Genomic DNA, 18904 nt, shown 5'->3' on the forward strand with positions numbered 1-18904 from the left:
CAACTGGCCAGTATGGGGCTTGAACCCATGACCTTGGCGTTATTAGCACCACGCTCTGACCATCTGAGCTAACCGGCCACGTATATAGTGAGGATCAACTCCATTTATTTTCCAGTGTTCATCTGCACAGGGTGAACAACAGTGGAAGTGCAGTAACAAATATCAACAGTATAGTGCTTTAAGTAAAAACTGAAATGCTGGATGTGGTATACACACAATGAAAAAAAACCCTCCAACCATTGACTTAGACCAAAAAAAATCTTAATGTATTAAGTTGCTTTTCTATTCAATATCTCAGTGGTTCAAGACCCCTTGTGCTTTAAACTATCATATTATTGTTCACAACTTGGAGAGGATACAGGCATTCCTGACATCCATAATTCAAAGAAGCTTTTGTGAAATGGCATTGCCACTGTTACAGAAAAATGGCCAGTATGGGGTTTGAACCCATGACCTTGGCGTTATTAGCACCACGCTCTGACCATCTGAGCTAACCGGCCATTTATAGAGTGAGGATAGACTCCATTTTTTATTCCAGTGATCATTTTGCACAGGGAAAACAACAGTAGAAGTGCAGTACGATTAGGTGAATGAGTCATTATGCGTTTTTTGGATATTTAGTACACATACACATTGTTAAAAAAAAAAACTTCAATAAAGTAAGATATTTCATAGAACAATCTTTCGGCCAAGTATTTTAATTCAGAGAAGCTTTTATAAATGATTGGATCTCGATGAGTTCAACCTTACATGAGAGAACTAAGACCACGTGGCCTAATGGACAAGGCGTCTGACTTCGAATCAGAAGATTGAGGGTTCGAGTCCCTTCGTGGTTGAAAGTCCCTCAATTTACAAAAATATCTAAAGTGTAGTGCCTTAAGAAAAAACTGAAATGCTATATGTGGTCTACACACAATGACAAATCCTTCACACCAAAACAAGTCATACTGTATGAAGTGCTTTTCTATTCCATATCTCAGGGGTTCAAGACACCTTTTGCTTTAAACTATCATATTATTGTTGTTCACAACTTGGAGAGGATACAGGCAATAATAGTTAGTGAAGAAACAGGTGCAGTTAGAATTCAGTCCATGCTGGATATTTCACCAAGTGAGCAATCTTCCTGACATCCATTATTCAGAGAAGCTTTCGTGAAATGGCTTTGCATCTGTTACAAACAACTGGCCAGTATGGGGCTTGAACCCATGACCTTGGCGTTATTAGCACCACGCTCTGACCATCTGAGCTAACCGGCCACGTATATAGTGAGGATCAACTCCATTTATTTTCCAGTGTTCATCTGCACAGGGTGAACAACAGTGGAAGTGCAGTAACAAATATCAACAGTATAGTGCTTTAAGTAAAAACTGAAATGCTGGATGTGGTATACACACAATGAAAAAAAACCCTCCAACCATTGACTTAGACCAAAAAAAATCTTAATGTATTAAGTTGCTTTTCTATTCAATATCTCAGTGGTTCAAGACCCCTTGTGCTTTAAACTATCATATTATTGTTCACAACTTGGAGAGGATACAGGCAATAATAGTTAGTGAAGAAACAGGTGGAGTTAGAATTCGGTCCATGCTGGATATTTCACCAAGTGAGCAATCTTCCTGACATCCATAATTCAGAGAAGCTTTTGTGAAATGGCATTGCCACTGTTACAGAAAAATGGCCAGTATGGCCTTGGCGTTATTAGCACCACGCTCTGACCATCTGAGCTAACCGGCCATTTATAGAGTGAGGATAGACTCCATTTTTTATTCCAGTGATCATTTTGCACAGGGAAAACAACAGTAGATGTGCAGTACGATTAGGTGAATGAGTCACTATGCGTTTTTTGGATATTTAGTACACATACACATGGTTAAAAAAAAAAACTTCAATAAAGTAAGATATTTCATAGAACAATCTTTCGGCCAAGTATTTTTATTCAGAGAAGCTTTTATAAATGATTGGATCTCGATGAGTTCAATCTTAGATGAGAGAACTAAGACCACGTGGCCTAATGGACAAGGCGTCTGACTTCGAATCAGAAGATTGAGGGTTCGAGTCCCTTCGTGGTTGAAAGTCCCTCAATTTACAAAAATATATGCAGTGTAGTGCCTTAAGAAAAAACTGAAATGCTATATGTGGTCTACGCCGAATGACAAATCCTTAACACCAAAACAAGTCATACTGTATGAAGTGCTTTTCTATTCCATATCTCAGGGGTTCAAGACACCTTGTGCTTTAAACTATCATATTATTGTTCACAACTTGGAGAGGATACAGGCAATAATAGTTAGTGAAGAAACAGGTTGAGTTAGAATTCAGTCCATGCTGGATATTTCACCAAGTGAGCAATCTTCCTGACATCCATTATTCAGAGAAGCTTTCGTGAAATGGCTTTGCATCTGTTACAAACAACTGGCCAGTATGGGGCTTGAACCCATGACCTTGGCGTTATTAGCACCACGCTCTGACCATCTGAGCTAACCGGCCACGTATATAGTGAGGATCAACTCCATTTATTTTCCAGTGTTCATCTGCACAGGGTGAACAACAGTGGAAGTGCAGTAACAAATATCAACAGTATAGTGCTTTAAGTAACAACTGAAATGCTGGATGTGGTGTACATACAATGAAAAAAAAAACTCCAACAATTGACTAAGACAAAAACAAATCTTAATGTATGAAGTTGCTTTTCTATTCCATATCTCAGGGGTTCAAGACCCCTTGTGCTTTAAACTATCATGTTATTGTTCACAACTTGGAAAGGACACAGGCAATAATAGTTAGAGAACACCAAACAGGTGCATTTATAATTCAGTCCATGCTGGATATTTCACCAAGTGAGCAATCTTCCTGACATCCATAATTCAGGGAAGCTTTTGTGAAATGGCATTGCCACTGTTACAGAAAAATGGCCAGTATGGGGTTTGAACCCATGACCTTGGCGTTATTAGCACCACGCTCTGACCATCTGAGCTAACCGGCCACGTATATAGTGAGGATCAACTCCATTTATTTTCCAGTGTTCATCTGCACAGGGTGAACAACAGTGGAAGTGCAGTAACAAATATCAACAGTATAGTGCTTTAAGTAAAAACTGAAATGCTGGATGTGGTGTACATACAATGAAAAAAAAAACTCCAACAATTGACTAAGACAAAAACAAATCTTAATGTATGAAGTTGCTTTTCTATTCCATATCTCAGGGGTTCAAGACCCCTTGTGCTTTAAACTATCATGTTATTGTTCACAACTTGGAAAGGACACAGGCAATAATAGTTAGAGAACACCAAACAGGTGCATTTATAATTCAGTCCATGCTGGATATTTCACCAAGTGAGCAATCTTCCTGACATCCATAATTCAGAGAAGCTTTTGTGAAATGGCATTGCCACTGTTACAGAAAAATGGCCAGTATGGGGTTTGAACCCATGACCTTGGCGTTATTAGCACCACGCTCTGACCATCTGAGCTAACCGGCCAAGTATATAGTGAGGATCAACTCCATTTATTTTCCAGTGTTCATCTGCACAGGGTGAACAACAGTGGAAGTGCAGTAACAAATATCAACAGTATAGTGCTTTAAGTAAAAACTGAAATGCTGGATGTGGTGTACATACAATGAAAAAAAAAACTCCAACAATTGACTAAGACAAAAACAAATCTTAATGTATGAAGTTGCTTTTCTATTCCATATCTCAGGGGTTCAAGACCCCTTGTGCTTTAAACTATCATGTTATTGTTCACAACTTGGAAAGGACACAGGCAATAATAGTTAGAGAACACCAAACAGGTGCATTTATAATTCAGTCCATGCTGGATATTTCACCAAGTGAGCAATCTTCCTGACATCCATAATTCAAAGAAGCTTTTGTGAAATGGCATTGCCACTGTTACAGAAAAATGGCCAGTATGGGGTTTGAACCCATGACCTTGGCGTTATTAGCACCACGCTCTGACCATCTGAGCTAACCGGCCATTTATAGAGTGAGGATAGACTCCATTTTTTATTCCAGTGATCATTTTGCACAGGGAAAACAACAGTAGAAGTGCAGTACGATTAGGTGAATGAGTCATTATGCGTTTTTTGGATATTTAGTACACATACACATTGTTAAAAAAAAAAACTTCAATAAAGTAAGATATTTCATAGAACAATCTTTCGGCCAAGTATTTTAATTCAGAGAAGCTTTTATAAATGATTGGATCTCGATGAGTTCAACCTTACATGAGAGAACTAAGACCACGTGGCCTAATGGACAAGGCGTCTGACTTCGAATCAGAAGATTGAGGGTTCGAGTCCCTTCGTGGTTGAAAGTCCCTCAATTTACAAAAATATCTAAAGTGTAGTGCCTTAAGAAAAAACTGAAATGCTATATGTGGTCTACACACAATGACAAATCCTTCACACCAAAACAAGTCATACTGTATGAAGTGCTTTTCTATTCCATATCTCAGGGGTTCAAGACACCTTTTGCTTTAAACTATCATATTATTGTTGTTCACAACTTGGAGAGGATACAGGCAATAATAGTTAGTGAAGAAACAGGTGCAGTTAGAATTCAGTCCATGCTGGATATTTCACCAAGTGAGCAATCTTCCTGACATCCATTATTCAGAGAAGCTTTCGTGAAATGGCTTTGCATCTGTTACAAACAACTGGCCAGTATGGGGCTTGAACCCATGACCTTGGCGTTATTAGCACCACGCTCTGACCATCTGAGCTAACCGGCCACGTATATAGTGAGGATCAACTCCATTTATTTTCCAGTGTTCATCTGCACAGGGTGAACAACAGTGGAAGTGCAGTAACAAATATCAACAGTATAGTGCTTTAAGTAAAAACTGAAATGCTGGATGTGGTATACACACAATGAAAAAAAACCCTCCAACCATTGACTTAGACCAAAAAAAATCTTAATGTATTAAGTTGCTTTTCTATTCAATATCTCAGTGGTTCAAGACCCCTTGTGCTTTAAACTATCATATTATTGTTCACAACTTGGAGAGGATACAGGCAATAATAGTTAGTGAAGAAACAGGTGGAGTTAGAATTCGGTCCATGCTGGATATTTCACCAAGTGAGCAATCTTCCTGACATCCATAATTCAGAGAAGCTTTTGTGAAATGGCATTGCCACTGTTACAGAAAAATGGCCAGTATGGCCTTGGCGTTATTAGCACCACGCTCTGACCATCTGAGCTAACCGGCCATTTATAGAGTGAGGATAGACTCCATTTTTTATTCCAGTGATCATTTTGCACAGGGAAAACAACAGTAGATGTGCAGTACGATTAGGTGAATGAGTCACTATGCGTTTTTTGGATATTTAGTACACATACACATGGTTAAAAAAAAAAACTTCAATAAAGTAAGATATTTCATAGAACAATCTTTCGGCCAAGTATTTTTATTCAGAGAAGCTTTTATAAATGATTGGATCTCGATGAGTTCAATCTTAGATGAGAGAACTAAGACCACGTGGCCTAATGGACAAGGCGTCTGACTTCGAATCAGAAGATTGAGGGTTCGAGTCCCTTCGTGGTTGAAAGTCCCTCAATTTACAAAAATATATGCAGTGTAGTGCCTTAAGAAAAAACTGAAATGCTATATGTGGTCTACGCCGAATGACAAATCCTTAACACCAAAACAAGTCATACTGTATGAAGTGCTTTTCTATTCCATATCTCAGGGGTTCAAGACACCTTGTGCTTTAAACTATCATATTATTGTTCACAACTTGGAGAGGATACAGGCAATAATAGTTAGTGAAGAAACAGGTTGAGTTAGAATTCAGTCCATGCTGGATATTTCACCAAGTGAGCAATCTTCCTGACATCCATTATTCAGAGAAGCTTTCGTGAAATGGCTTTGCATCTGTTACAAACAACTGGCCAGTATGGGGCTTGAACCCATGACCTTGGCGTTATTAGCACCACGCTCTGACCATCTGAGCTAACCGGCCACGTATATAGTGAGGATCAACTCCATTTATTTTCCAGTGTTCATCTGCACAGGGTGAACAACAGTGGAAGTGCAGTAACAAATATCAACAGTATAGTGCTTTAAGTAACAACTGAAATGCTGGATGTGGTGTACATACAATGAAAAAAAAACCTCCAACAATTGACTAAGACAAAAACAAATCTTAATGTATGAAGTTGCTTTTCTATTCCATATCTCAGGGGTTCAAGACCCCTTGTGCTTTAAACTATCATGTTATTGTTCACAACTTGGAAAGGACACAGGCAATAATAGTTAGAGAACACCAAACAGGTGCATTTATAATTCAGTCCATGCTGGATATTTCACCAAGTGAGCAATCTTCCTGACATCCATAATTCAGGGAAGCTTTTGTGAAATGGCATTGCCACTGTTACAGAAAAATGGCCAGTATGGGGTTTGAACCCATGACCTTGGCGTTATTAGCACCACGCTCTGACCATCTGAGCTAACCGGCCACGTATATAGTGAGGATCAACTCCATTTATTTTCCAGTGTTCATCTGCACAGGGTGAACAACAGTGGAAGTGCAGTAACAAATATCAACAGTATAGTGCTTTAAGTAAAAACTGAAATGCTGGATGTGGTGTACATACAATGAAAAAAAAAACTCCAACAATTGACTAAGACAAAAACAAATCTTAATGTATGAAGTTGCTTTTCTATTCCATATCTCAGGGGTTCAAGACCCCTTGTGCTTTAAACTATCATGTTATTGTTCACAACTTGGAAAGGACACAGGCAATAATAGTTAGAGAACACCAAACAGGTGCATTTATAATTCAGTCCATGCTGGATATTTCACCAAGTGAGCAATCTTCCTGACATCCATAATTCAGAGAAGCTTTTGTGAAATGGCATTGCCACTGTTACAGAAAAATGGCCAGTATGGGGTTTGAACCCATGACCTTGGCGTTATTAGCACCACGCTCTGACCATCTGAGCTAACCGGCCAAGTATATAGTGAGGATCAACTCCATTTATTTTCCAGTGTTCATCTGCACAGGGTGAACAACAGTGGAAGTGCAGTAACAAATATCAACAGTATATAGCTTTAATTAAAAACTGAAATGCTGGATGTGGTGTACACACAATGAAAAAAAAAACTCCAACAATTGACTAAGACAAAAACAAATCTTAATGTATTAAGTTGCTTTTCTATTCCATATGTCAGGGGTTCAAGACCCCTTGTGCTTTAAATTATCATGTTATTGTTCACAACTTGGAAAGGACACAGGCAATAATAGTTAGAGAACACCAAACAGGTGCATTTAGAATTCAGTCCATGCTGGATATTTCACAAAGTGAGCAATCTTCCTGACATCCATAATTCAGAGAAGCTTTTGTGAAATGGCATTGCCACTGTTACAGAAAAATGGCCAGTATGGGGTTTGAACCCATGACCTTGGCGTTATTAGCACCACGCTCTGACCATCTGAGCTAACCGGCCATTTATAGAGTGAGGATAGACTCCACTTTTTTATTCCAGTGATCATTTTGCACAGGGAAAACAACAGTAGAAGTGCAGTACGATTAGGTGAATGAGTCACTATGCGTTTTTTGGATATTTAGTACACATACACATGGTTAAAAAAAAAAACTTCAATAAAGTAAGATATTTCATAGAACAATCTTTCGGCCAAGTATTTTAATTCAGAGAAGCTTTTATAAATTATTGGATCTTGGTGAGTTCAATCTTAGATGAGAGAACTAAGACCACGTGGCCTAATGGACAAGGCGTCTGACTTTGAATCAGAAGATTGAGGGTTCGAGTCCCTTCGTGGTTGAAAGTCCCTCAATTTACAAAAATATATGCAGTGTAGTGCCTTAAGAAAAAACTGAAATGCTATATGTGGTCTACACACAATGACAAATCCTTAACACCAAAACAAGTCATACTGTATGAAGTGCTTTTCTATTCCATATCTCAGGGGTTCAAGACACCTTTTGCTTTAAACTATCATATTATTGTTGTTCACAACTTGGAGAGGATACAGGCAATAATAGTTAGTGAAGAAACAGGTGCAGTTAGAATTCAGTCCATGCTGGATATTTCACCAAGTGAGCAATCTTCCTGACATCCATTATTTAGAGAAGCTTTCGTGAAATGGCTTTGCATCTGTTACAAACAACTGGCCAGTATGGGGCTTGAACCCATGACCTTGGCGTTATTAGCACCACGCTCTGACCATCTGAGCTAACAGGCCACGTATATAGTGAGGATCAACTCCATTTATTTTCCAGTGTTCATCTGCACAGGGTGAACAACAGTGGAAGTGCAGTAACAAATATCAACAGTATATAGCTTTAAGTAAAAACTGAAATGCTGGATGTGGTGTACACACAATGAAAAAAAAAACTCCAACAATTGACTAAGACAAAAACAAATCTTAATGTATTAAGTTGCTTTTCTATTCCATATCTCAGGGGTTCAAGACCCCTTGTGCTTTAAATTATCATGTTATTGTTCACAACTTGGAAAGGACACAGTCAATAATAGTTAGAGAACACCAAACAGGTGCATTCAGAATTCAGTCCATGCTGGATATTTCACCAAGTGAGCAATCTTCCTGACATCCATAATTCAGAGAAGCTTTCGTGAAATGGCTTTGCATCTGTTACAAACAACTGGCCAGTATGGGGCTTGAACCCATGACCTTGGCTTTATTAGCACCATGCTCTGACCATCTGAGCTAACCGGCCACATATATAGTGAGGATCAACTCCATTTATTTTTCAGTGTTCATCTGCACAGGTTGAACAACAGTGGAAGTGCAGTAACAAATATCAACAGTATAGTGCTTTAAGTAAAAACTGAAATGCTGGATGTCGTGTACACACAATGAAAAAAAAAACTCCAACAATTGACTAAGACAAAAACAAATCTTAATGTATGAAGTTGCTTTTCTATTCCATATCTCAGGGGTTCAAGACCCCTTGTGCTTTAAACTATCATGTTATTGTTCACAACTTGGAAAGGACACAGGCAATAATAGTTAGAGAACACCAAACAGGTGCATTTAGAATTCAGTCCATGCTGGATATTTCACCAAGTGAGCAATCTTCCTGACATCCATAATTCAAAGAAGCTTTTGTGAAATGGCATTGCCACTGTTACAGAAAAATGGCCAGTATGGGGTTTGAACCCATGACCTTGGCGTTATTAGCACCACGCTCTGACCATCTGAGCTAACCGGCCATTTATAGAGTGAGGATAGACTCCATTTTTTATTCCAGTGATCATTTTGCACAGGGAAAACAACAGTAGAAGTGCAGTACGATTAGGTGAATGAGTCATTATGCGTTTTTTGGATATTTAGTACACATACACATTGTTAAAAAAAAAAACTTCAATAAAGTAAGATATTTCATAGAACAATCTTTCGGCCAAGTATTTTAATTCAGAGAAGCTTTTATAAATGATTGGATCTCGATGAGTTCAACCTTACATGAGAGAACTAAGACCACGTGGCCTAATGGACAAGGCGTCTGACTTCGAATCAGAAGATTGAGGGTTCGAGTCCCTTCGTGGTTGAAAGTCCCTCAATTTACAAAAATATCTAAAGTGTAGTGCCTTAAGAAAAAACTGAAATGCTATATGTGGTCTACACACAATGACAAATCCTTCACACCAAAACAAGTCATACTGTATGAAGTGCTTTTCTATTCCATATCTCAGGGGTTCAAGACACCTTTTGCTTTAAACTATCATATTATTGTTGTTCACAACTTGGAGAGGATACAGGCAATAATAGTTAGTGAAGAAACAGGTGCAGTTAGAATTCAGTCCATGCTGGATATTTCACCAAGTGAGCAATCTTCCTGACATCCATTATTCAGAGAAGCTTTCGTGAAATGGCTTTGCATCTGTTACAAACAACTGGCCAGTATGGGGCTTGAACCCATGACCTTGGCGTTATTAGCACCACGCTCTGACCATCTGAGCTAACCGGCCACGTATATAGTGAGGATCAACTCCATTTATTTTCCAGTGTTCATCTGCACAGGGTGAACAACAGTGGAAGTGCAGTAACAAATATCAACAGTATAGTGCTTTAAGTAAAAACTGAAATGCTGGATGTGGTATACACACAATGAAAAAAAACCCTCCAACCATTGACTTAGACCAAAAAAAATCTTAATGTATTAAGTTGCTTTTCTATTCAATATCTCAGTGGTTCAAGACCCCTTGTGCTTTAAACTATCATATTATTGTTCACAACTTGGAGAGGATACAGGCAATAATAGTTAGTGAAGAAACAGGTGGAGTTAGAATTCGGTCCATGCTGGATATTTCACCAAGTGAGCAATCTTCCTGACATCCATAATTCAGAGAAGCTTTTGTGAAATGGCATTGCCACTGTTACAGAAAAATGGCCAGTATGGCCTTGGCGTTATTAGCACCACGCTCTGACCATCTGAGCTAACCGGCCATTTATAGAGTGAGGATAGACTCCATTTTTTATTCCAGTGATCATTTTGCACAGGGAAAACAACAGTAGATGTGCAGTACGATTAGGTGAATGAGTCACTATGCGTTTTTTGGATATTTAGTACACATACACATGGTTAAAAAAAAAAACTTCAATAAAGTAAGATATTTCATAGAACAATCTTTCGGCCAAGTATTTTTATTCAGAGAAGCTTTTATAAATGATTGGATCTCGATGAGTTCAATCTTAGATGAGAGAACTAAGACCACGTGGCCTAATGGACAAGGCGTCTGACTTCGAATCAGAAGATTGAGGGTTCGAGTCCCTTCGTGGTTGAAAGTCCCTCAATTTACAAAAATATATGCAGTGTAGTGCCTTAAGAAAAAACTGAAATGCTATATGTGGTCTACGCCGAATGACAAATCCTTAACACCAAAACAAGTCATACTGTATGAAGTGCTTTTCTATTCCATATCTCAGGGGTTCAAGACACCTTGTGCTTTAAACTATCATATTATTGTTCACAACTTGGAGAGGATACAGGCAATAATAGTTAGTGAAGAAACAGGTTGAGTTAGAATTCAGTCCATGCTGGATATTTCACCAAGTGAGCAATCTTCCTGACATCCATTATTCAGAGAAGCTTTCGTGAAATGGCTTTGCATCTGTTACAAACAACTGGCCAGTATGGGGCTTGAACCCATGACCTTGGCGTTATTAGCACCACGCTCTGACCATCTGAGCTAACCGGCCACGTATATAGTGAGGATCAACTCCATTTATTTTCCAGTGTTCATCTGCACAGGGTGAACAACAGTGGAAGTGCAGTAACAAATATCAACAGTATAGTGCTTTAAGTAAAAACTGAAATGCTGGATGTGGTGTACATACAATGAAAAAAAAAACTCCAACAATTGACTAAGACAAAAACAAATCTTAATGTATGAAGTTGCTTTTCTATTCCATATCTCAGGGGTTCAAGACCCCTTGTGCTTTAAACTATCATGTTATTGTTCACAACTTGGAAAGGACACAGGCAATAATAGTTAGAGAACACCAAACAGGTGCATTTATAATTCAGTCCATGCTGGATATTTCACCAAGTGAGCAATCTTCCTGACATCCATAATTCAGAGAAGCTTTTGTGAAATGGCATTGCCACTGTTACAGAAAAATGGCCAGTATGGGGTTTGAACCCATGACCTTGGCGTTATTAGCACCACGCTCTGACCATCTGAGCTAACCGGCCAAGTATATAGTGAGGATCAACTCCATTTATTTTCCAGTGTTCATCTGCACAGGGTGAACAACAGTGGAAGTGCAGTAACAAATATCAACAGTATATAGCTTTAATTAAAAACTGAAATGCTGGATGTGGTGTACACACAATGAAAAAAAAAACTCCAACAATTGACTAAGACAAAAACAAATCTTAATGTATTAAGTTGCTTTTCTATTCCATATGTCAGGGGTTCAAGACCCCTTGTGCTTTAAATTATCATGTTATTGTTCACAACTTGGAAAGGACACAGGCAATAATAGTTAGAGAACACCAAACAGGTGCATTTAGAATTCAGTCCATGCTGGATATTTCACAAAGTGAGCAATCTTCCTGACATCCATAATTCAGAGAAGCTTTTGTGAAATGGCATTGCCACTGTTACAGAAAAATGGCCAGTATGGGGTTTGAACCCATGACCTTGGCGTTATTAGCACCACGCTCTGACCATCTGAGCTAACCGGCCATTTATAGAGTGAGGATAGACTCCACTTTTTTATTCCAGTGATCATTTTGCACAGGGAAAACAACAGTAGAAGTGCAGTACGATTAGGTGAATGAGTCACTATGCGTTTTTTGGATATTTAGTACACATACACATGGTTAAAAAAAAAAACTTCAATAAAGTAAGATATTTCATAGAACAATCTTTCGGCCAAGTATTTTAATTCAGAGAAGCTTTTATAAATTATTGGATCTTGGTGAGTTCAATCTTAGATGAGAGAACTAAGACCACGTGGCCTAATGGACAAGGCGTCTGACTTTGAATCAGAAGATTGAGGGTTCGAGTCCCTTCGTGGTTGAAAGTCCCTCAATTTACAAAAATATATGCAGTGTAGTGCCTTAAGAAAAAACTGAAATGCTATATGTGGTCTACACACAATGACAAATCCTTAACACCAAAACAAGTCATACTGTATGAAGTGCTTTTCTATTCCATATCTCAGGGGTTCAAGACACCTTTTGCTTTAAACTATCATATTATTGTTGTTCACAACTTGGAGAGGATACAGGCAATAATAGTTAGTGAAGAAACAGGTGCAGTTAGAATTCAGTCCATGCTGGATATTTCACCAAGTGAGCAATCTTCCTGACATCCATTATTTAGAGAAGCTTTCGTGAAATGGCTTTGCATCTGTTACAAACAACTGGCCAGTATGGGGCTTGAACCCATGACCTTGGCGTTATTAGCACCACGCTCTGACCATCTGAGCTAACAGGCCACGTATATAGTGAGGATCAACTCCATTTATTTTCCAGTGTTCATCTGCACAGGGTGAACAACAGTGGAAGTGCAGTAACAAATATCAACAGTATATAGCTTTAAGTAAAAACTGAAATGCTGGATGTGGTGTACACACAATGAAAAAAAAAACTCCAACAATTGACTAAGACAAAAACAAATCTTAATGTATTAAGTTGCTTTTCTATTCCATATCTCAGGGGTTCAAGACCCCTTGTGCTTTAAATTATCATGTTATTGTTCACAACTTGGAAAGGACACAGTCAATAATAGTTAGAGAACACCAAACAGGTGCATTCAGAATTCAGTCCATGCTGGATATTTCACCAAGTGAGCAATCTTCCTGACATCCATAATTCAGAGAAGCTTTCGTGAAATGGCTTTGCATCTGTTACAAACAACTGGCCAGTATGGGGCTTGAACCCATGACCTTGGCTTTATTAGCACCATGCTCTGACCATCTGAGCTAACCGGCCACATATATAGTGAGGATCAACTCCATTTATTTTTCAGTGTTCATCTGCACAGGTTGAACAACAGTGGAAGTGCAGTAACAAATATCAACAGTATAGTGCTTTAAGTAAAAACTGAAATGCTGGATGTCGTGTACACACAATGAAAAAAAAAACTCCAACAATTGACTAAGACAAAAACAAATCTTAATGTATGAAGTTGCTTTTCTATTCCATATCTCAGGGGTTCAAGACCCCTTGTGCTTTAAACTATCATGTTATTGTTCACAACTTGGAAAGGACACAGGCAATAATAGTTAGAGAACACCAAACAGGTGCATTTAGAATTCAGTCCATGCTGGATATTTCACCAAGTGAGCAATCTTCCTGACATCCATAATTCAGAGAAGCTTTTGTGAAATGGCATTGCCACTGTTACAGAAAAATGGCCAGTATGGGGCTTGAACCCATGACCTTGGCGTTATTAGCACCACGCTCTGACCATCTGAGCTAACCGGCCATTTATAGAGTGAGGATAGACTCCATTTTTTATTCCAGTGATCATTTTGCACAGGGAAAACAACAGTAGAAGTGCAGTACGATTAGGTGAATGAGTCACTATGCGTTTTTTGGATATTTAGTACACATACACATGGTTAAAAAAAAAAACTTCAATAAAGTAAGATATTTCATAGAACAATCTTTCGGCCAAGTATTTTAATTCAGAGAAGCTTTTATAAATTATTGGATCTTGGTGAGTTCAATCTTAGATGAAAGAACTAAGACCACGTGGCCTAATGGACAAGGCGTCTGACTTTGAATCAGAAGATTGAGGGTTCGAGTCCCTTCGTGGTTGAAAGTCCCTCAATTTACAAAAATATATGCAGTGTAGTGCCTTAAGAAAAAACTGAAATGCTATATGTGGTCTACACACAATGACAAATCCTTAACACCAAAACAAGTCATACTGTATGAAGTGCTTTTCTATTCCATATCTCAGGGGTTCAAGACACCTTTTGCTTTAAACTATCATATTATTGTTGTTCACAACTTGGAGAGGATACAGGCAATAATAGTTAGTGAAGAAACAGGTGCAGTTAGAATTCAGTCCATGCTGGATATTTCACCAAGTGAGCAATCTTCCTGACATCCATTATTTAGAGAAGCTTTCGTGAAATGGCTTTGCATCTGTTACAAACAACTGGCCAGTATGGGGCTTGAACCCATGACCTTGGCGTTATTAGCACCACGCTCTGACCATCTGAGCTAACAGGCCACGTATATAGTGAGGATCAACTCCATTTATTTTCCAGTGTTCATCTGCACAGGGTGAACAACAGTGGAAGTGCAGTAACAAATATCAACAGTATATAGCTTTAAGTAAAAACTGAAATGCTGGATGTGGTGTACACACAATGAAAAAAAAAACTCCAACAATTGACTAAGACAAAAACAAATCTTAATGTATTAAGTTGCTTTTCTATTCCATATGTCAGGGGTTCAAGACCCCTTGTGCTTTAAATTATCATGTTATTGTTCACAACTTGGAAAGGACACAGTCAATAATAGTTAGAGAACACCAAACAGGTGCATTCAGAATTCAGTCCATGCTGGATATTTCACCAAGTGAGCAATCTTCCTGACATCCATAATTCAGAGAAGCTTTCGTGAAATGGCTTTGCATCTGTTACAAACAACTGGCCAGTATGGGGCTTGAACCCATGACCTTGGCTTTATTAGCACCATGCTCTGACCATCTGAGCTAACCGGCCACATATATAGTGAGGATCAACTCCATTTATTTTTCAGTGTTCATCTGCACAGGTTGAACAACAGTGGAAGTGCAGTAACAAATATCAACAGTATAGTGCTTTAAGTAAAAACTGAAATGCTGGATGTCGTGTACACACAATGAAAAAAAAAACTCCAACAATTGACTAAGACAAAAACAAATCTTAATGTATGAAGTTGCTTTTCTATTCCATATCTCAGGGGTTCAAGACCCCTTGTGCTTTAAACTATCATGTTATTGTTCACAACTTGGAAAGGACACAGGCAATAATAGTTAGAGAACACCAAACAGGTGCATTTAGAATTCAGTCCATGCTGGATATTTCACCAAGTGAGCAATCTTCCTGACATCCATAATTCAGGGAAGCTTTTGTGAAATGGCATTGCCACTGTTACAGAAAAATGGCCAGTATGGGGCTTGAACCCATGACCTTGGCGTTATTAGCACCACGCTCTGACCATCTGAGCTAACCGGCCATTTATAGAGTGAGGATAGACTCCATTTTTTATTCCAGTGATCATTTTGCACAGGGAAAACAACAGTAGAAGTGCAGTACGATTAGGTGAATGAGTCATTATGCGTTTTTTGGATATTTAGTACACATACACATTGTTAAAAAAAAAAACTTCAATAAAGTAAGATATTTCATAGAACAATCTTTCGTCCAAGTATTTTAATTCAGAGAAGCTTTTATAAATGATTGGATCTCGATGAGTTCAACCTTACATGAGAGAACTAAGACCACGTGGCCTAATGGACAAGGCGTCTGACTTCGAATCAGAAGATTGAGGGTTCGAGTCCCTTCGTGGTTGAAAGTCCCTCAATTTACAAAAATATCTAAAGTGTAGTGCCTTAAGAAAAAACTGAAATGCTATATGTGGTCTACACACAATGACAAATCCTTCACACCAAAACAAGTCATACTGTATGAAGTGCTTTTCTATTCCATATCTCAGGGGTTCAAGACACCTTTTGCTTTAAACTATCATATTATTGTTGTTCACAACTTGGAGAGGATACAGGCAATAATAGTTAGTGAAGAAACAGGTGCAGTTAGAATTCAGTCCATGCTGGATATTTCACCAAGTGAGCAATCTTCCTGACATCCATTATTTAGAGAAGCTTTCGTGAAATGGCTTTGCATCTGTTACAAACAACTGGCCAGTATGGGGCTTGAACCCATGACCTTGGCGTTATTAGCACCACGCTCTGACCATCTGAGCTAACAGGCCACGTATATAGTGAGGATCAACTCCATTTATTTTCCAGTGTTCATCTGCACAGGGTGAACAACAGTGGAAGTGCAGTAACAAATATCAACAGTATATAGCTTTAAGTAAAAACTGAAATGCTGGATGTGGTGTACACACAATGAAAAAAAAAACTCCAACAATTGACTAAGACAAAAACAAATCTTAATGTATTAAGTTGCTTTTCTATTCCATATCTCAGGGGTTCAAGACCCCTTGTGCTTTAAATTATCATGTTATTGTTCACAACTTGGAAAGGACACAGTCAATAATAGTTAGAGAACACCAAACAGGTGCATTCAGAATTCAGTCCATGCTGGATATTTCACCAAGTGAGCAATCTTCCTGACATCCATAATTCAGAGAAGCTTTCGTGAAATGGCTTTGCATCTGTTACAAACAACTGGCCAGTATGGGGCTTGAACCCATGACCTTGGCTTTATTAGCACCATGCTCTGACCATCTGAGCTAACCGGCCACATATATAGTGAGGATCAACTCCATTTATTTTTCAGTGTTCATCTGCACAGGTTGAACAACAGTGGAAGTGCAGTAACAAATATCAACAGTATAGTGCTTTAAGTAAAAACTGAAATGCTGGATGTCGTGTACACACAATGAAAAAAAAAACTCCAACAATTGACTAAGACAAAAACAAATCTTAATGTATTAAGTTGCTTTTCTATTCCATATCTCAGGGGTTCAAGACCCCTTGTGCTTTAAACTATCATGTTATTGTTCACAACTTGGAAAGGACACAGGCAATAATAGTTAGAGAACACCAAACAGGTGCATTTAGAATTCAGTCCATGCTGGATATTTCACCAAGTGAGCAATCTTCCTGACATCCATAATTCAGAGAAGCTTTTGTGAAATGGCATTGCCACTGTTACAGAAAAATGGCCAGTATGGGGTTTGAACCCATGACCTTGGCGTTATTAGCACCACGCTCTGACCATCTGAGCTAACCGGCCACGTATATAGTGAGGATCAACTCCATTTATTTTCCAGTGTTCATCTGCACAGGGTGAACAACAGTGGAAGTGCAGTAACAAATATCAACAGTATAGTGCTTTAAGTAACAACTGAAATGCTGGATGTGGTGTACATACAATGAAAAAAAAAACTCCAACAATTGACTAAGACAAAAACAAATCTTAATGTATGAAGTTGCTTTTCTATTCCATATCTCAGGGGTTCAAGACCCCTTGTGCTTTAAACTATCATGTTATTGTTCACAACTTGGAAAGGACACAGGCAACAATAGTTAGAGAACACCAAACAGGTGCATTTATAATTCAGTACATGCTGGATATTTCACCAAGTGAGCAATCTTCCTGACATCCATAATTCAGGGAAGCTTTTGTGAAATGGCATTGCCACTGTTACAGAAAAATGGCCAGTATGGGGCTTGAACCCATGACCTTGGCGTTATTAGCACCACGCTCTGACCATCTGAGCTAACCGGCCATTTATAGAGTGAGGATAGACTCCATTTTTTATTCCAGTGATCATTTTGCACAGGGAAAACAACAGTAGAAGTGCAGTACGATTAGGTGAATGAGTCATTATGCGTTTTTTGGATATTTAGTACACATACACATTGTTAAAAAAAAAAACTTCAATAAAGTAAGATATTTCATAGAACAATCTTTCGGCCAAGTATTTTAATTCAGAGAAGCTTTTATAAATGATTGGATCTCGATGAGTTCAACCTTACATGAGAGAACTAAGACCACGTGGCCTAATGGACAAGGCGTCTGACTTCGAATCAGAAGATTGAGGGTTCGAGTCCCTTCGTGGTTGAAAGTCCCTTAATTTACAAAAATATCTAAAGTGTAGTGCCTTAAGAAAAAACTGAAATGCTATATGTGGTCTACACACAATGACAAATCCTTCACACCAAAACAAGTCATACTGTATGAAGTGCTTTTCTATTCCATATCTCAGGGGTTCAAGACACCTTTTGCTTTAAACTATCATATTATTGTTGTTCACAACTTGGAGAGGATACAGGCAATAATAGTTAGTGAAGAAACAGGTGCAGTTAGAATTCAGTCCATGCTGGATATTTCACCAAGTGAGCAATCTTCCTGACATCCATTATTTAGAGAAGCTTTCGTGAAATGGCTTTGCATCTGTTACAAACAACTGGCCAGTATGGGGCTTGAACCCATGACCTTGGCGTTATTAGCACCACGCTCTGACCATCTGAGCTAACCGGCCACATATATAGTGAGGATCAACTCCATTTATTTTTCAGTGTTCATCTGCACAGGTTGAACAACAGTGGAAGTGCAGTAACAAATATCAACAGTATAGTGCTTTAAGTAAAAACTGAAATGCTGGATGTCGTGTACACACAATGAAAAAAAAAACTCCAACAATTGACTAAGACAAAAACAAATCTTAATGTATTAAGTTGCTTTTCTATTCCATATCTCAGGGGTTCAAG

General features: G+C 38.5%; 37 non-coding genes across 37 annotated transcripts; 11 read left to right on the plus strand and 26 right to left on the minus strand.

The window, feature by feature from the left end:
- Positions 1-4: 4 nt before the first annotated feature.
- On the minus strand, positions 5-78 carry trnai-aau (transfer RNA isoleucine (anticodon AAU)). Its single transcript has one exon. It is a non-coding gene; the product is annotated as a tRNA-Ile (tRNA).
- A 348-nt stretch (positions 79-426) lies between these two features.
- Positions 427-500, minus strand: trnai-aau (transfer RNA isoleucine (anticodon AAU)). The gene has a single exon. It is a non-coding gene; the product is annotated as a tRNA-Ile (tRNA).
- A 263-nt stretch (positions 501-763) lies between these two features.
- On the plus strand, positions 764-836 carry trnar-ucg (transfer RNA arginine (anticodon UCG)). Its single transcript has one exon. It is a non-coding gene; the product is annotated as a tRNA-Arg (tRNA).
- Positions 837-1182: 346 nt separating this feature from the next.
- Positions 1183-1256, minus strand: trnai-aau (transfer RNA isoleucine (anticodon AAU)). Its single transcript has one exon. It is a non-coding gene; the product is annotated as a tRNA-Ile (tRNA).
- A 741-nt stretch (positions 1257-1997) lies between these two features.
- Positions 1998-2070, plus strand: trnar-ucg (transfer RNA arginine (anticodon UCG)). The gene has a single exon. It is a non-coding gene; the product is annotated as a tRNA-Arg (tRNA).
- Positions 2071-2413: 343 nt separating this feature from the next.
- On the minus strand, positions 2414-2487 carry trnai-aau (transfer RNA isoleucine (anticodon AAU)). Its single transcript has one exon. It is a non-coding gene; the product is annotated as a tRNA-Ile (tRNA).
- A 422-nt stretch (positions 2488-2909) lies between these two features.
- Positions 2910-2983, minus strand: trnai-aau (transfer RNA isoleucine (anticodon AAU)). The gene has a single exon. It is a non-coding gene; the product is annotated as a tRNA-Ile (tRNA).
- A 422-nt stretch (positions 2984-3405) lies between these two features.
- On the minus strand, positions 3406-3479 carry trnai-aau (transfer RNA isoleucine (anticodon AAU)). Its single transcript has one exon. It is a non-coding gene; the product is annotated as a tRNA-Ile (tRNA).
- Positions 3480-3901: 422 nt separating this feature from the next.
- Positions 3902-3975, minus strand: trnai-aau (transfer RNA isoleucine (anticodon AAU)). The gene has a single exon. It is a non-coding gene; the product is annotated as a tRNA-Ile (tRNA).
- Positions 3976-4238: 263 nt separating this feature from the next.
- trnar-ucg (transfer RNA arginine (anticodon UCG)) lies at positions 4239-4311 on the plus strand. Its single transcript has one exon. It is a non-coding gene; the product is annotated as a tRNA-Arg (tRNA).
- A 346-nt stretch (positions 4312-4657) lies between these two features.
- Positions 4658-4731, minus strand: trnai-aau (transfer RNA isoleucine (anticodon AAU)). The gene has a single exon. It is a non-coding gene; the product is annotated as a tRNA-Ile (tRNA).
- Positions 4732-5472: 741 nt separating this feature from the next.
- trnar-ucg (transfer RNA arginine (anticodon UCG)) lies at positions 5473-5545 on the plus strand. Its single transcript has one exon. It is a non-coding gene; the product is annotated as a tRNA-Arg (tRNA).
- A 343-nt stretch (positions 5546-5888) lies between these two features.
- Positions 5889-5962, minus strand: trnai-aau (transfer RNA isoleucine (anticodon AAU)). The gene has a single exon. It is a non-coding gene; the product is annotated as a tRNA-Ile (tRNA).
- Positions 5963-6384: 422 nt separating this feature from the next.
- On the minus strand, positions 6385-6458 carry trnai-aau (transfer RNA isoleucine (anticodon AAU)). The gene has a single exon. It is a non-coding gene; the product is annotated as a tRNA-Ile (tRNA).
- A 422-nt stretch (positions 6459-6880) lies between these two features.
- trnai-aau (transfer RNA isoleucine (anticodon AAU)) lies at positions 6881-6954 on the minus strand. Its single transcript has one exon. It is a non-coding gene; the product is annotated as a tRNA-Ile (tRNA).
- Positions 6955-7376: 422 nt separating this feature from the next.
- trnai-aau (transfer RNA isoleucine (anticodon AAU)) lies at positions 7377-7450 on the minus strand. The gene has a single exon. It is a non-coding gene; the product is annotated as a tRNA-Ile (tRNA).
- A 264-nt stretch (positions 7451-7714) lies between these two features.
- trnaq-uug (transfer RNA glutamine (anticodon UUG)) lies at positions 7715-7787 on the plus strand. Its single transcript has one exon. It is a non-coding gene; the product is annotated as a tRNA-Gln (tRNA).
- A 346-nt stretch (positions 7788-8133) lies between these two features.
- Positions 8134-8207, minus strand: trnai-aau (transfer RNA isoleucine (anticodon AAU)). Its single transcript has one exon. It is a non-coding gene; the product is annotated as a tRNA-Ile (tRNA).
- Positions 8208-9125: 918 nt separating this feature from the next.
- On the minus strand, positions 9126-9199 carry trnai-aau (transfer RNA isoleucine (anticodon AAU)). Its single transcript has one exon. It is a non-coding gene; the product is annotated as a tRNA-Ile (tRNA).
- A 263-nt stretch (positions 9200-9462) lies between these two features.
- trnar-ucg (transfer RNA arginine (anticodon UCG)) lies at positions 9463-9535 on the plus strand. The gene has a single exon. It is a non-coding gene; the product is annotated as a tRNA-Arg (tRNA).
- A 346-nt stretch (positions 9536-9881) lies between these two features.
- trnai-aau (transfer RNA isoleucine (anticodon AAU)) lies at positions 9882-9955 on the minus strand. Its single transcript has one exon. It is a non-coding gene; the product is annotated as a tRNA-Ile (tRNA).
- Positions 9956-10696: 741 nt separating this feature from the next.
- trnar-ucg (transfer RNA arginine (anticodon UCG)) lies at positions 10697-10769 on the plus strand. Its single transcript has one exon. It is a non-coding gene; the product is annotated as a tRNA-Arg (tRNA).
- Positions 10770-11112: 343 nt separating this feature from the next.
- trnai-aau (transfer RNA isoleucine (anticodon AAU)) lies at positions 11113-11186 on the minus strand. Its single transcript has one exon. It is a non-coding gene; the product is annotated as a tRNA-Ile (tRNA).
- A 422-nt stretch (positions 11187-11608) lies between these two features.
- Positions 11609-11682, minus strand: trnai-aau (transfer RNA isoleucine (anticodon AAU)). Its single transcript has one exon. It is a non-coding gene; the product is annotated as a tRNA-Ile (tRNA).
- Positions 11683-12104: 422 nt separating this feature from the next.
- trnai-aau (transfer RNA isoleucine (anticodon AAU)) lies at positions 12105-12178 on the minus strand. Its single transcript has one exon. It is a non-coding gene; the product is annotated as a tRNA-Ile (tRNA).
- A 264-nt stretch (positions 12179-12442) lies between these two features.
- On the plus strand, positions 12443-12515 carry trnaq-uug (transfer RNA glutamine (anticodon UUG)). The gene has a single exon. It is a non-coding gene; the product is annotated as a tRNA-Gln (tRNA).
- Positions 12516-12861: 346 nt separating this feature from the next.
- Positions 12862-12935, minus strand: trnai-aau (transfer RNA isoleucine (anticodon AAU)). The gene has a single exon. It is a non-coding gene; the product is annotated as a tRNA-Ile (tRNA).
- A 918-nt stretch (positions 12936-13853) lies between these two features.
- On the minus strand, positions 13854-13927 carry trnai-aau (transfer RNA isoleucine (anticodon AAU)). Its single transcript has one exon. It is a non-coding gene; the product is annotated as a tRNA-Ile (tRNA).
- Positions 13928-14190: 263 nt separating this feature from the next.
- On the plus strand, positions 14191-14263 carry trnaq-uug (transfer RNA glutamine (anticodon UUG)). The gene has a single exon. It is a non-coding gene; the product is annotated as a tRNA-Gln (tRNA).
- Positions 14264-14609: 346 nt separating this feature from the next.
- On the minus strand, positions 14610-14683 carry trnai-aau (transfer RNA isoleucine (anticodon AAU)). Its single transcript has one exon. It is a non-coding gene; the product is annotated as a tRNA-Ile (tRNA).
- Positions 14684-15601: 918 nt separating this feature from the next.
- trnai-aau (transfer RNA isoleucine (anticodon AAU)) lies at positions 15602-15675 on the minus strand. Its single transcript has one exon. It is a non-coding gene; the product is annotated as a tRNA-Ile (tRNA).
- A 263-nt stretch (positions 15676-15938) lies between these two features.
- On the plus strand, positions 15939-16011 carry trnar-ucg (transfer RNA arginine (anticodon UCG)). The gene has a single exon. It is a non-coding gene; the product is annotated as a tRNA-Arg (tRNA).
- Positions 16012-16357: 346 nt separating this feature from the next.
- Positions 16358-16431, minus strand: trnai-aau (transfer RNA isoleucine (anticodon AAU)). The gene has a single exon. It is a non-coding gene; the product is annotated as a tRNA-Ile (tRNA).
- A 918-nt stretch (positions 16432-17349) lies between these two features.
- trnai-aau (transfer RNA isoleucine (anticodon AAU)) lies at positions 17350-17423 on the minus strand. The gene has a single exon. It is a non-coding gene; the product is annotated as a tRNA-Ile (tRNA).
- A 422-nt stretch (positions 17424-17845) lies between these two features.
- On the minus strand, positions 17846-17919 carry trnai-aau (transfer RNA isoleucine (anticodon AAU)). Its single transcript has one exon. It is a non-coding gene; the product is annotated as a tRNA-Ile (tRNA).
- A 263-nt stretch (positions 17920-18182) lies between these two features.
- On the plus strand, positions 18183-18255 carry trnar-ucg (transfer RNA arginine (anticodon UCG)). Its single transcript has one exon. It is a non-coding gene; the product is annotated as a tRNA-Arg (tRNA).
- A 346-nt stretch (positions 18256-18601) lies between these two features.
- On the minus strand, positions 18602-18675 carry trnai-aau (transfer RNA isoleucine (anticodon AAU)). Its single transcript has one exon. It is a non-coding gene; the product is annotated as a tRNA-Ile (tRNA).
- Positions 18676-18904: the final 229 nt, after the last annotated feature.

The sequence above is a fragment of the Pleuronectes platessa genome, chromosome 4 (assembly GCF_947347685.1).
Source record: "Pleuronectes platessa chromosome 4, fPlePla1.1, whole genome shotgun sequence".
Lineage (NCBI taxonomy): Eukaryota > Metazoa > Chordata > Actinopteri > Pleuronectiformes > Pleuronectidae > Pleuronectes > Pleuronectes platessa.